Raw genomic sequence first — 14,658 nt, 5'->3', positions numbered from 1 at the left:
TTTGGTAAGTTGCTGTAAGGGGCTATGTTTTAGATTTTCCCTGAAATACTTCAGTCTCTTTTTTTCATTGCCTGTCATTTTTTCATGCTAAGTTTGCTGTAGGGAGCTATGTTTCAGAATTTCCCTAAAATATTTCACTCTCTTTATTTCATTGCCTGTCAATTTTTAATGCTTCGTTGCTGTAGGGAGCTATGCTTTAGAATTTCCTTGAAATCCATGGATCTCTTTATTTGAGTGACTGTCATTTTTTATTGCTATAATGCTGTAGGGAGCTTTGCTTCAAAATCTCCCTAAAATCCTTCGTTGTCTTTATTTCATTGCCTGTCATTTTTATTGCTTTATTGCTGTAGGGAGCTATGCTTTAGAATTTCCATAAAATCCTTGGCTCTCTTTATTTTATTGCCTGTCATTTTTTATTGCTTCGTTGCTGTAGGGAGCTTTGCTTCAAAATCTCCCTAAAATCTTTCGTTGTCTTTCTTTCATTGCCTGTCATTTTTTATTGCTTTGTTGCTGTAGGGAGCTATGCTTTAGAATTTCCCTAAAACTCTTGGCTCTCTTTATTTTATTGCCTGTCATTTTTTATTGCTTCGTTGCTGTAGGGAGCTTAGCTTCAAAATCTCCCTAAAATCCTTCGTTGTCTTTATTTCATTGCCTGTCATTTTTTAATGCTTTGTTTCTGTAAGGAGCTTTGCTTTAGACTTTTCCTAAAATCCTTCGCTCTCTTTTTTTTATTGCCTGTCATTTTTTGGTGCTTTGTTGCTGTAGGGAGCTATGCTTCAGAATCCCTCTAAAATCCTTCGTTCTTTTTATTTCATTGCCTGTCATTTTTTATTGTTTCATAGCTGTAAGGAGCTTTGCTTTAGACTTTTCCGAAAATCCTTGGCTCTCTTTTTTTATTGCCTGTCATTTTTTGGTGCTTTGTTGCTGTAGGGAGCTATGCTTCAGAATCTCCCTAAAATTCTTCGCTGATTTTATTTCATTGCCTGTCATTTTTTATTGCTTTGTTGCTGTAGGGAGCAATGCTTTAGAATTTCCCTTAAATCCTTGGCTCTCTTTATTTTATTGCCTGTCATTTTTTATTGCTTCGTTGCAGCAGGGAGCTTTGCTTCAGAATCTCCGTAAAATCCTTCGTTGTCTTTATTTCATTGCCTGTCATTTTTTATTGCTTCGTTGCTGTAGGGAGCTATGCTTTAGAATTTCCCTAAAATCCTTGGCTCTCTTTATTTCATTGCCTGTCATTTTTTTTGGTAAGTTGCTGTAAGGGGCTATGTTTTAGATTTTCCCTGAAATACTTCACTCTCTTTCTTTCATTGCCTGTCATTTTTTCATGCTAAGTTTGCTGTAGGGAGCTTTGTTTCAGAATTTCCCTAAAATATTTCACTCTCTTTATTTCATTGCCTGTCATTTTTTAATGCTTCGTTGCTGTAGGGAGCTATGCTTTAGAATTTCCTTAAAATCCATGGATCTCTTTATTTGAGTGACTGTCATTTTTTATTGCTATAATGCTGTAGGGAGCTTTGCTTCAAAATCTCCCTAAAATCCTTCGTTGTCTTTATTTCATTGCCTGTCATTTTTATTGCTTTATTGCTGTAGGGAGCTATGCTTTAGAATTTCAATAAAATCCTTGGCTCTCTTTATTTCATTGCCTGTCATTTTTTATTGCTTTGTTGCTGTAGGGAGCTATGCTTTAGAATTTCCCTAAAATCCTTGGCTCTCTTTATTTCATTGCCTGTGAATTTTTTTTGGTAAGTTGCTGTAGGGAGCTTGGCTTTGAAATTTCTCAAAAATCTTTGGTTCTCTTATTTTCTTTACTTGTCATTTTTTATTGCTAAATTGCTGTAGGGAGCTATGCTTCTGAATTTTCTTAAAATCCTTCACTTTCTTCATTTAATTGCCTTTTCAATTTTTACTGCTAAGATGCTGTAGGGAGCTTTGTTTTAGACATTCCCTAAAGTCCTTCTCTCTCTATATTTCATTGCCAGTCATTTTTTATTGCTTCGTTGGTGTAAGGAACTTTGTTTTAGACATTCCCTAAAGTCCTTCTCTCTCTTAATTTTATTGCCTGTCATTTTTTATTGCTTCGTTGCTGTAAGGAGCTGTGCTTCAGAATCTCCCTAAAATTCTTCGTTCTTTTTATTTCATTGCCTGTCATTTTTTATTGTTTCATAGCTGTAAAGAGCTTTGCTTTAGACTTTTCCTAAAATCCTTGGCTCTCTTTTTTTATTGCCTGTGATTTTTTGGTGCTTTGTTGCTGTAGGGAGCTATGCTTCAGAATCTCCCTAAAATTCTTCGCTGATTTTATTTCATTGCCTGTCATTTTTTATTGCTTTGTTGCTGTAGGGAGCAATGCTTTAGAATTTCCCTAAAATCCTTGGCTCTCTTTATTTTATTGCCTGTCATTTCTTATTGCTTCGTTGCAGCAGGGAGCTTTGCTTCAGAATCTCCGTAAAATCCTTCGTTGTCTTTATTTCATTGCCTGTCATTTTTTATTGCTTTGTTGCTGTAGGGAGCTATGCTTTAGAATTTCCCTAAAATCCGTTGCTCTCTTTATTTCATTGCCTGTCATTTTTTTTGGTAAGTTGCTGTAAGGGGCTATGTTTTAGATTTTCCCTGAAATACTTCAGTCTCTTTTTTTCATTGCCTGTCATTTTTTCATGCTAAGTTTGCTGTAGGGAGCTATGTTTCAGAATTTCCCTAAAATATTTCACTCTCTTTATTTCATTGCCTGTCAATTTTTAATGCTTCGTTGCTGTAGGGAGCTATGCTTTAGAATTTCCTTGAAATCCATGGATCTCTTTATTTGAGTGACTGTCATTTTTTATTGCTATAATGCTGTAGGGAGCTTTGCTTCAAAATCTCCCTAAAATCCTTCGTTGTCTTTATTTCATTGCCTGTCATTTTTATTGCTTTATTGCTGTAGGGAGCTATGCTTTAGAATTTCCATAAAATCCTTGGCTCTCTTTATTTTATTGCCTGTCATTTTTTATTGCTTCGTTGCTGTAGGGAGCTTTGCTTCAAAATCTCCCTAAAATCTTTCGTTGTCTTTCTTTCATTGCCTGTCATTTTTTATTGCTTTGTTGCTGTAGGGAGCTATGCTTTAGAATTTCCCTAAAACTCTTGGCTCTCTTTATTTTATTGCCTGTCATTTTTTATTGCTTCGTTGCTGTAGGGAGCTTAGCTTCAAAATCTCCCTAAAATCCTTCGTTGTCTTTATTTCATTGCCTGTCATTTTTTAATGCTTTGTTTCTGTAAGGAGCTTTGCTTTAGACTTTTCCTAAAATCCTTCGCTCTCTTTTTTTTATTGCCTGTCATTTTTTGGTGCTTTGTTGCTGTAGGGAGCTATGCTTCAGAATCCCTCTAAAATCCTTCGTTCTTTTTATTTCATTGCCTGTCATTTTTTATTGTTTCATAGCTGTAAGGAGCTTTGCTTTAGACTTTTCCGAAAATCCTTGGCTCTCTTTTTTTATTGCCTGTCATTTTTTGGTGCTTTGTTGCTGTAGGGAGCTATGCTTCAGAATCTCCCTAAAATTCTTCGCTGATTTTATTTCATTGCCTGTCATTTTTTATTGCTTTGTTGCTGTAGGGAGCAATGCTTTAGAATTTCCCTTAAATCCTTGGCTCTCTTTATTTTATTGCCTGTCATTTTTTATTGCTTCGTTGCAGCAGGGAGCTTTGCTTCAGAATCTCCGTAAAATCCTTCGTTGTCTTTATTTCATTGCCTGTCATTTTTTATTGCTTCGTTGCTGTAGGGAGCTATGCTTTAGAATTTCCCTAAAATCCTTGGCTCTCTTTATTTCATTGCCTGTCATTTTTTTTGGTAAGTTGCTGTAAGGGGCTATGTTTTAGATTTTCCCTGAAATACTTCACTCTCTTTCTTTCATTGCCTGTCATTTTTTCATGCTAAGTTTGCTGTAGGGAGCTATGTTTCAGAATTTCCCTAAAATATTTCACTCTCTTTATTTCATTGCCTGTCATTTTTTAATGCTTCGTTGCTGTAGGGAGCTATGCTTTAGAATTTCCTTAAAATCCATGGATCTCTTTATTTGAGTGACTGTCATTTTTTATTGCTATAATGCTGTAGGGAGCTTTGCTTCAAAATCTCCCTAAAATTCTTCGTTGTCTTTATTTCATTGCCTGTCATTTTTATTGCTTTATTGCTGTAGGGAGCTATGCTTTAGAATTTCCATAAAATCCTTGGCTCTCTTTATTTTATTGCCTGTCATTTTTTATTGCTTCGTTGCTGTAGGGAGCTTTGCTTCAAAATCTCCCTAAAATCTTTCGTTGTCTTTCTTTCATTGCCTGTCATTTTTTATTGCTTTGTTGCTGTAGGGAGCTATGCTTTAGAATTTCCCTAAAACTCTTGGCTCTCTTTATTTTATTGCCTGTCATTTTTTATTGCTTCGTTGCTGTAGGGAGCTTAGCTTCAAAATCTCCCTAAAATCCTTCGTTGTCTTTATTTCATTGCCTGTCATTTTTTAATGCTTTGTTTCTGTAAGGAGCTTTGCTTTAGACTTTTCCTAAAATCCTTGGCTCTCTTTTTTTTATTGCCTGTCATTTTTTGGTGCTTTGTTGCTGTAGGGAGCTATGCTTCAGAATCCCTCTAAAATCCTTCGTTCTTTTTATTTCATTGCCTGTCATTTTTTATTGTTTCATAGCTGTAAGGAGCTTTGCTTTAGACTTTTCCTAAAATCCTTGGCTCTCTTTTTTTATTGCCTGTCATTTTTTGGTGCTTTGTTGCTGTAGGGAGCTATGCTTCAGAATCTCCCTAAAATTCTTCGCTGATTTTATTTCATTGCCTGTCATTTTTTATTGCTTTGTTGCTGTAGGGAGCAATGCTTTAGAATTTCTCTAAAATCCTTGGCTCTCTTTATTTTTTTGCCTGTCATTTTTTATTGCTTCCTTGCAGCAGGGAGCTTTGCTTCAGAATCTCCGTAAAATCCTTCGTTGTCTTTATTTCATTGCCTGTCATTTTTTATTGCTTTGTTGCTGTTGGGAGCTATGCTTTAGAATTTCCCTAAAATCCTTGGCTCTCTTTATTTCATTGCCTGTCATTTTTTTCGGTAAGTTGCTGTAGGGGGCTATGTTTTAGATTTTTCCTAAAATACTTCACTCTCTTTTTTTCATTGCCTGTCATTTTTTCATGCTAAGTTTGCTGTAGGGAGCTATGTTTCAGAATTTCCCTAAAATACTTCACTCTCTTTCTTTCATTGCCTGTCATTTTTTATTGCTTCGTTGCTGTAGGGAGCTATGCTTTAGAATTTCCTTAAAATCCATGGATCTCTTTATTTGAGTGACAGGCATTTTTTATTGCCATAATGCTGTAGGGAGCTTTGCTTCAAAATCTCCCTAAAATCCTTCGTTGTCTTTATTTCATTGCCTGTCATTTTTATTGCTTTATTGCTGTAGGGAGCTATGCTTTAGAATTTCCATAAAATCCTTGGCTCTCTTTATTTCATTGCCTGTCATTTTTTTCGGTAAGTTGCTGTAGGGGGCTATGTTTTAGATTTTTCCTAAAATACTTCACTCTCTTTTTTTCATTGCCTGTCATTTTTTCATGCTAAGTTTGCTGTAGGGAGCTATGTTTCAGAATTTCCCTAAAATACTTCACTCTCTTTCTTTCATTGCCTGTCATTTTTTATTGCTTCGTTGCTGTAGGGAGCTATGCTTTAGAATTTCCTTAAAATCCATGGATCTCTTTATTTGAGTGACAGGCATTTTTTATTGCCATAATGCTGTAGGGAGCTTTGCTTCAAAATCTCCCTAAAATCCTTCGTTGTCTTTATTTCATTGCCTGTCATTTTTATTGCTTTATTGCTGTAGGGAGCTATGCTTTAGAATTTCCATAAAATCCTTGGCTCTCTTTATTTTATTGCCTGTCATTTTTTATTGCTTCGTTGCTGTAGGGAGCCTTGCTTCAAAATCTCCCTAAATACCTTCGTTCTTTTTTTTTCATTGCCTGTCATTTTTTATTGTTTCATTGCTGTAAGGAGCTTTGCTTTAGACTTTTCCTAAAATCCTTGGCTCTCTTTTTTTATTGCCTGTCATTTTTTGGTGCTTCATTGCTGTAGGGAGCTATGCTTCAGAATCTCCCTAAAATCCTTCTTTCTTTTTATTTCATTGCCTGTCATTTTTTGTTGCTTCGTTTCTGTAAGGAGCTTTGCTTTAGACTTTTCCTAAAATCCTTCGCTCTCTTTTTTTATTGCATGTCATTTTTCGGTGCTTTGTTGCTGTAGGGAGCTATGCTTCAGAATCTCCCTAAAATCCTTCGCTGTTTTTATTTCATTGCCTGTCATTTTTTATTGCTTTGTTGCTGTAGGGAGCAATGCTTTAGAATTTCCCTAAAATCCTTGCCTCTCATTATTTCATTGCCTGTCATTTTTTTTGGTAAGTTCCTGTAGGGGGCTATGCTTCTGAGTTTTCTTAAAATCCTTCACTTTCTTCAGTCAATTGCCCTTTCAATTTTTATTGCTAAGATGCTGTAGGGACCTTTGTTTTAGACATTCCCTGAAATCCTTTTCTCTCTATATTTCATTGCCTGTCATTTTTTGTTGCTTTGTTGGTGTAAGGAACTTTGCTTTAGACTTTTCCTAAATTCCTTGGCTCTCTTTTTTTATTGCCTGTCATTTTTTGGTGCTTCGTTGCTGTAGGGAGCTATGTTTCAGAATCTCCCTAAAATCCTTCTTTCTTTTTATTTCATTGCCTGTCATCTTTTTTGGCAAGTTGCTGTAAGGGGCTATGTTTTAGATTTTCCCTAAAATACTTCACTCTCTTTTTTTCATTGCCTGTCATTTTTTCATGCTAAGTTTGCTGCAGGGATCTATGTTTCAGAATTTCCCTAAAATCTTTCACTCTTTTTATTTCATTGACTGTCATTTTTTATTGCTATAATGCTGTAAGGATCTTTGCTTTGGAATTTCCCAAAAATCCTTCGTTCTCTTTCTTTCGTTACCTGTCATTTTTCATTGTTTCGTTGCTGATGGGAGCTATGCTTTATAAATTCCCTAAAATTTTTCGCTCTCTTTTATTCATTGACTTCCTATTTTTATCGCTAACTTGCTGTAGGGAGCTTTGTTTTAGAATTTCCCTAAAATCTTTCGCTCTCTTTATTTAATTGTCTGTCGGTTTTTATTGCTAAGTTGCTGTAGGGAGCTATGCTTTAGATTTTCATTATAATCCTTCGTTCTCTTTATTTCATTGTCTGTCATTTTTTATTGCTTCGTTGCCGTAGGGAGCTGTGTTTCAGAATGTCCTTAAAATCCATGGATCTCTTTATTTGAGTGACTGTCATTTTCTATTGCTTTGTTGCTGTAGGGATCTATTCCTTAGAATTTTCCTAAAATCCTTCGTTCTCTTTATTTCATTGCCTTTCATTTTTATTGCTTCGTTGCTGTAAGAAGCTTTGCTTTACACTTTTCTTAAAATCTTTGGCTTTCTTTATTTCATTGCCTGTCATTTTCTATTGCTTTGTTGCTGTAGGGAGTTATTCTTTAGAATTTTCCTAAAATCCTTGGCCCTCTTTATTTCATTGCCTGTCATTTTTATTGCTTCGTTGCTGTAAGAAGCTATGCTTTAGACTTTTCCTAAAATCCTTGGCCCTCTTTATTTCATTGCCTGTCATTTTCTATTGCTTTGTTGCTGTAGGGAGTTATTCTTTAGAATTTTCCTAAAATCCTTCGTTCTCTTTATTTCATTGCCTTTCATTTTTATTGCTTCGTTGCTGTAAGAAGCTTTGCTTTACACTTTTCTTAAAATCTTTGGCTTTCTTTATTACTTCGTCTATCATTTTTTATTGCTCCGTTGCTGTAGGTAGCTATTGTTTAGAATTTTCCTAAAATCCTTCGTTCTCTTTTTTTCATTGCTTGTCATTTTTATTGTTTCGTTAAGGTAGGGAGCTATGCTTCAGAAACTCCCTAAAATCCTTCGTTCTTTTTATTTCATTGCCTGTCATTTTTTATTGCTCCGTTGCTGTAAGGAGCTCTACTTTAGACTTTTCCTAAAATCCTTGGTTCTCTTCATTTCATTGCTTTTTTTTATAAATAAGTTGCTGTAGGGAGCTATGCTTTAGAACTTTCTTATGATCTTTCAATTTCTTTATTTCCTTGCCCGTCATTTTTTTATTAATTAGTTGCTCAAGGGAGCTCTACTTTAGACTTTTCCTAAAATCCTTGGTTCTCTTTATTTCATTGCCTGCCATTTTTATGGCTTTTTGATGTATGGAACTATGCTTGAGGATTTCTCTAAAATCCTTCGTTCTCTTTATTTTATTGCCTGTCATTTTATATTGCTTCGTTGTTGTAAGAAGCTATGCTTTAAATTTTTCCTAAAATCCTTGGCTCTCGTTATTTCCTTGCTTGTCATTTTTATTGCTTCGTTGCTGTAGGGAGCTATGCTTCAGAATTTTTTTTTAAATCCTTCGCTTTCTTTTATTTATTGCCTGTCATTTTTTATTGCTTCGTTGCTGTAGGGAGCTTTGCTTTGTGATTTCTCAAAAATCCCCAGTTTTCTTTATTTCATTGCCTGTCATTTTTTATTGCTTCGTTGCTGTAGGTAGCTATGCTTCAGAATCTCCCTAAAATCCTTCACTCTCTTTATTTCATGGCCTGTCTATTTTTATTGCTTCGTTGCTGTAGGTAGCTATGCTTCAGAATTTCCCTAAAATCCTTTACTCTCTTTATTTCATTTCTTGTCTCTTTTTTTATTGCTAAGTTGCTGTAGGAAGCTATTCTTCAAAATTGACCTAAAATCCTTCGCTCTCTTAATTTCATTGCCTCTCTATTTTTAATACTTAGTTGTCGTAAGGAGCTTTGCTTTGGAATTTCCCAAAAAACATTCGTTCTCTTTATTTCTTCACCTGTCATTTTTTATTGTTTCGTTGCTGTACTGAGTTTTGCTTGAGAATTTTCATAAAATTCTTCGTTCCCTTTATTTCATTGCCTGTCTATTTGTTATTGCTTCGTTACTATAAGGAGGTTTCCTTTAGACTTTTCTAAAAATCCTTGGCTCTCTTTATTTCGTTGCCTGTCATTTTTTATTGCTTCGTTGCTATAGGGAGCTATGTTTTAGAATTTCCCTAAAATCCTTCGTTATCTTTATTTCATTGCCTTTGTTTTTTTAATGCTAAGTTTGCTTGAAGAAGCTATGCTTCAGAATTTCCCAAAAATCTTTGGCTCTCTTTATTTCATTGCCTGTCACTCTTTATTGCTTGGTTGCTGTAAGGAGCTATGCTTTAGAATTTTCCTAAAATCTTTTGTTCTCTTTATTTCATTGTCTGTCATTTTATTATTGCATCGTTGCTGTAGGGAGCTATGCTTTAGAATTTTCCTAAAATCCTTCGTTCTCTTTATTTTATTGCCTGTCATTTTTCTTGCATCGTTGCTGTAGGGAGCTATGTTTCAGAATTTTCTAAATATCCTTCGCTTTCTTTTTTCAATTGTCTGTCAATTTTTATTGCTAACTTGCTGTAGGGAGCTATGCTTCAGAATTTCCCTAGACTCCTTCGCTCTTTTTATTTTATTGTCGGTCGATTTTTATTGCTTAGTTGCTTTAGGGAGCTTTGCTTTGAAATTTTCTTAAAATTCATCACTCCCATTATTTTATTGACTGTCAATTTTTATTGCTAATTTGCTGTAGGGAGCTACGCTTCACAATTTCTATAAAATCATTTCCTTTCTTCATTCATTTGCCTGTCATTTGCCCATCGGTCGATTTTTATTGCTAAGTTGCTGTAGGGAGCTATGTTTTAGATTTTACCTAAAATCCTTTGTTTTCTTTATTTCTTTGCCTGTTATGTTTTATTGCTTCGTTGCTGTAGGGAGCAATGCTTCAGAATCTTTCTAAAATACTTCACTTTCTTTATTTCATTGCCTGTCTATTTTTAATGCTTAGTTTGCTGTAGGGAGCTATGCTTTAGATTTTCCTTAAAATCCTTCGTTCTTTTTATTTATTGCTTGTCGATTTTTATTGCTTTCTTTGCTGTAAGTAGCTATGCTTCTGAATTTCCCGAGAATCCTTCGCTGGTCATTTGCCTGTCAATTTTTTTTGCTAACTTGCTGTAGGTAGCTATTTTTTAGAATTTCCCTAAAATCCTTAGCTCTCTTTATTTCATTGCCTGTCATTTTTTATTGCTAAGTTGCTGTAGGAAGCTTTGCTTTTGAATTTCCCAAAAACCCAAAAAATAGTATTAATTGTTCACAAAGAGTATTACTATGCCCACACAATTCAAATGAACGTGGAATGTTACTGAGGAAGTCAAGAGCTAGAGCTATAGGAACAGCATAAACGACGAGAAGCAATCCAATACAAATGAGTGTAATACGATAAACTAAAATTTTACAATAAATTATAATTTGCTAGAACTTATGTAATTAATTGTCTTTCTTGACACGTAAGGAAAAGAAATTTGTCTTTTGAAGTCAGCAACTGAAATAGCTTGCATTATTTCATACCATACAGAGGACGGATCATTGTACAATGAATCTCATCTGCAATGTGGTTACTACATATATTTGACAGAAAGCATTGACAGATTCGTGTCCAAACTTATGGAAACCATTAAAGTAATACTAGAAACATTAAAAAGCCACATACATATTCATTATTTAAAGGACCTTAAAGTTTGAAAACACTTGCGCCTTGTTTTAGATTTAAACTGAATTTGAACTTAGCTCACATTAGTTGCAAATAGAAAGTAAAAGATTTGGAAAAAGACCAAACCCTAGAAACGAAGACACTGTGCGATTGCAATCTTGTTTCCCTGCCAGTCCGTCAGTGGATGTAAACTAACAATCTTTTGGTGGTACAAAAATGGATTTTCAAAACGCAAACGTTTGTTTATACTAAAGCTTTTAATTTGACATTTATTAGAGTTTAAAACGTCAGAACATAGATCGAAAACTCTGCGCTAGGAAATATATACACCCAATTGTGGATCGAAATAGGCCAATCAGAAACGCGAGCACATGTCTGTTAAGGTTGCCCAATCAGTGCCACTTCCCTATTGAGAATGTTACCAATGGAGTCCTGAGGTAAAAATGAACTCCTTTTGTCTACACAATAACGGTTTTTCGTGCTTATGTACACTTAGTGAGCAAAAGTATTGCACAGGCTGAAACAGAAATGGCAGCACCGCAGCAAAATATTCTATCGAGCCAAAATTCAAGTGGCCATAGCAAGTTTCATAAAAGCTAAAAGATGACTTTTAAACTGGAATATAATGGAAAATTTATCAAGTTTTGATGGTGAAAATAGTAAATGTAAGAATACTACTTATTTAGCTAGCTAATGCGTTTACAAAGCAAGCAGGTGCATTTATATAGCTAGCTCACGCGTTTACAGGACGAAATGGGGCGTTTATTTAACTAGCTAATGCGTTTACAAAGCAAGCAGGTGCATTTATGTAGATAGCTCATGCGTTTACAGGACGAAATGGGGCGTTTATTTAGCTAGCTAATGCGTTTACAAAGCAACCAGGTGCATTTATGTAGCTAGCTCATGCGTTTACAGGACGAAATGGGGCGTTTATTTAGCAAGCTAATGCGTTTACAGAGCAAGCAGGTGCGTTTATGTAGCTAGCTCATGCGTTTACAGGACGAAATGGGGCGTTTATTTAGCTAGCTAATAGGTTTACAAAGGAAGCAGGTGCATTTATGTAGATAGCTCATGCGTTTACAGAACGAAATGGGGCGTTTATTTAGCTAGCTAAAGCGTTTACAGAGCAAGCAGGTGCGTTTATGTAGCTAGCTCATGCGTTTACAGCGATATGAGGCGTTTATTTAGCTAGCTAATGCGTTTACAAAGCAAGCAAGTGCGTTTATGTAGATAGCTCATGCGTTTACAGGACGAAATTGGGCGTTTATTTAGCTAGCTAATGCGTTTACAAGGCAAGCAGGTGCGTTTATGTAGCTAGCTCATGCGTTTACAGGACGAAATGGGGCGTTTATTTAGCTAGCTAATACGTTTACAAAGCAAGCAGGTGCGTTTATGTAGCTAGCTAATGCGTTTACAGGACGAAATGGGGCGTTTATTTAGCTAGCTAATACGTTTACAAAGCAAGCAGGTGCGTTTATGTAGCTAGCTAATGCGTTTACAGGACGAAATGGGGCGTTTATTTAGCTAGCTAATACGTTTACAAAGCAAGCAGGTGCGTTTATGTAGCTAGCTAATGCGTTTACAGGACGAAATGGGGCGTTTATTTAGCTAGCTAATACGTTTACAAAGCAAGCAGGTGCGTTTATGTAGCTAGCTAATGCGTTTACAGGACGAAATGGGGCGTTTATTTAGCTAGCTAATACGTTTACAAAGCAAGCAGGTGCGTTTATGTAGCTAGCTAATGCGTTTACAGGACGAAATGGGGCGTTTATTTAGCTAGCTAATACGTTTACAAAGCAAGCAGGTGCGTTTATGTAGCTAGCTAATGCGTTTACAGGACGAAATGGGGCGTTTATTTAGCTAGCTAATACGTTTACAAAGCAAGCAGGTGCGTTTATGTAGCTAGCTAACGCGTTTACAGGACGAAATGGGGCGTTTATTTAGCTAGCTAATGCGTTTACAAAGCAAGCAGGTGCGTTTATGTAGCTAGCTCATGCGTTTACAGGACGAAATGGGGCGTTTATTTAGCTAGCTAATACGTTTACAAAGCAAGCAGGTGCGTTTATGTAGCTAGCTAATGCGTTTACAGGACGAAATGGGGCGTTTATTTAGCTAGCTAATGCGTTTACAAAGGAAGCAGGTGCATTTATGTAGCTAGCTCATGCGTTTACAGGACGAAATGGGGCGTTTATTTAGCTAGCTAATGCGTTTACAAAGCAAGCAGGTGCGTTTATGTAGCTAGCTCATGCGTTTACAGGACGAAATGGGGCGTTTATTTAGCTAGCTAATACGTTTACAAAGCAAGCAGGTGCATTTATGTTGCTAGCTCATGCGTTTACAGGACGAAATGGGGCGTTTATTTAGCTAGCTAATACGTTTACAAAGCAAGCAGGTGCATTTATGTTGCTAGCTCATGCGTTTACAGGACGAAATGGGGCGTTTATTTAGCTAGCTAACGCGTTTACAGGACGAAATGGGGTGTTTATTTAGTTAGCTAATACGTTTACAGGACGAAATGGGGCGTTTATTTAGCTAGCTAATACGTTTACAAAGCAAGCAGGTGCATTTATGTTGCTAGCTCCTGCATTTTTGCTTGTTTTTTACAACGTATTATTATCAGCATTTTTTATAAAGAGATAAATTTGCACCCTGGCAGTATCCAGGACGGCGTGCGATCTCCTTAAACCCCCAAAAGGATGACATTTCCGCCTTTCTCTGTTCACGTAAGAAAAAAAACCAAAACCTTTGGTATCAAATGGATGCAAGAAATGCATGTTTTTTTGTCACCATAATATAAGCCTTTCTGGGTGGGTTATTAAACGCTCCTAGAGAATATTCCATATTCTCAAGCATGCCCCCTTTTGCGTAATAAGAAAAGCACCCCTTAACGCGATATTTTTATCTTGAAACTTCAAATATTTATTTGTTCCATTTCACTGAGGCTGCTCCCTGCTGACCACCTTCAAACATAGGTATATCCACAGAATAATGGGGTCGGGAGATTGCGCAAGAACGCAACAAAATTGATGCCTCTGGGGTATACAGATACAACTTGAATGCCGTACAAGTCATTGATAAATTATTATCTCAACCGAGGGACAAATCACTCTAAGAAAATCTCGTACACCTTTTGTGAAAATCCTATTTTTTTATCTGAAAATCTCTAGAAATCCTTTTGTTTTAGGCAAAATCTCGTACGCTATTTGCAAGAGTGAATCGCCCCTCGATCTCAGGCATCAGCAAACTGTTGTACAAGCAGGAAATCGCAACTTGTCACTAATGATGATTATTTGCAAAATTATAAATGATCAAGGTCAAATAATTATAAATACAACCAATGAAAATGATCAAATGACAATGGCTAATATCAAGACTGCACAGAAAACCGAAAACAACGTTTTGGATCGAAAATCACTAGAGAGGCGAAACCAAATAGGCAATCACGCGCCAATACTCCTTTTATTTTAGGTCATTTTCGATCCACCAAAGTGCTCAATTCCCGACACAGTTTTCAAATGCTACATCAAAACTTATGCATCAAATAAACCTTTAATAACAGAAAGACCATTGAGATATCATTAGAAAAACTTTCAAACGACTTCTAAGCTCTTTATTGAAGTTGCCAACTTTGCTTATGAATAGCTTTGAATAAGTTTGCGAACTTCGGTTTGCTAACGACACAAAAAAGTGAGCAGTCTCTGCAAGCCTCGCTGTTTAAAACAAACTATGATCTTTATAACATCAAATTCAGGAAGAAGTTCAATAAAATTAAATATTCAGGAAGGTTGAATATTTAATGGAAGAAGTATGTGTTTAAAGGGTCGCCTTTGAAGGGGATTCAGCTGCCGTAACCTAAATTCGTAAGAGGATTTCCTTCTTCAAAAACAAATTCCTTCGTGAGCAGATTTGTATGTGAACCAATCTCTTTTTATGGCTGAAAATTTTCCAGGATTGATTCTGTTTTGCTCCTCTTAGAAGTGTCTTCGTTAAATCTCAGCAATGGAATGCCGTAAGGGGCAAGCATCTCAAAGAAACCAGCAGCACAGTCACTCTTTGTAACCATGTACGACG

The 14,658-nt window shown here is 36.0% G+C and overlaps 1 long non-coding RNA gene across 1 annotated transcript in view; it reads left to right on the top strand.

The window, feature by feature from the left end:
• Positions 1-14,658, top strand: part of LOC135692366 (uncharacterized) — a 60,756-nt gene that overhangs the window by 45,933 nt on the left and 165 nt on the right. The window lies entirely within an intron of this gene.

Source organism: Rhopilema esculentum, chromosome 20 (assembly GCF_057945365.1).
Source record: "Rhopilema esculentum isolate cy_ngs chromosome 20, ASM5794536v1, whole genome shotgun sequence".
Taxonomy (NCBI): Eukaryota; Metazoa; Cnidaria; class Scyphozoa; order Rhizostomeae; family Rhizostomatidae; genus Rhopilema; species Rhopilema esculentum.
This window is presented reverse-complemented; position numbering and strand designations above follow the sequence as displayed.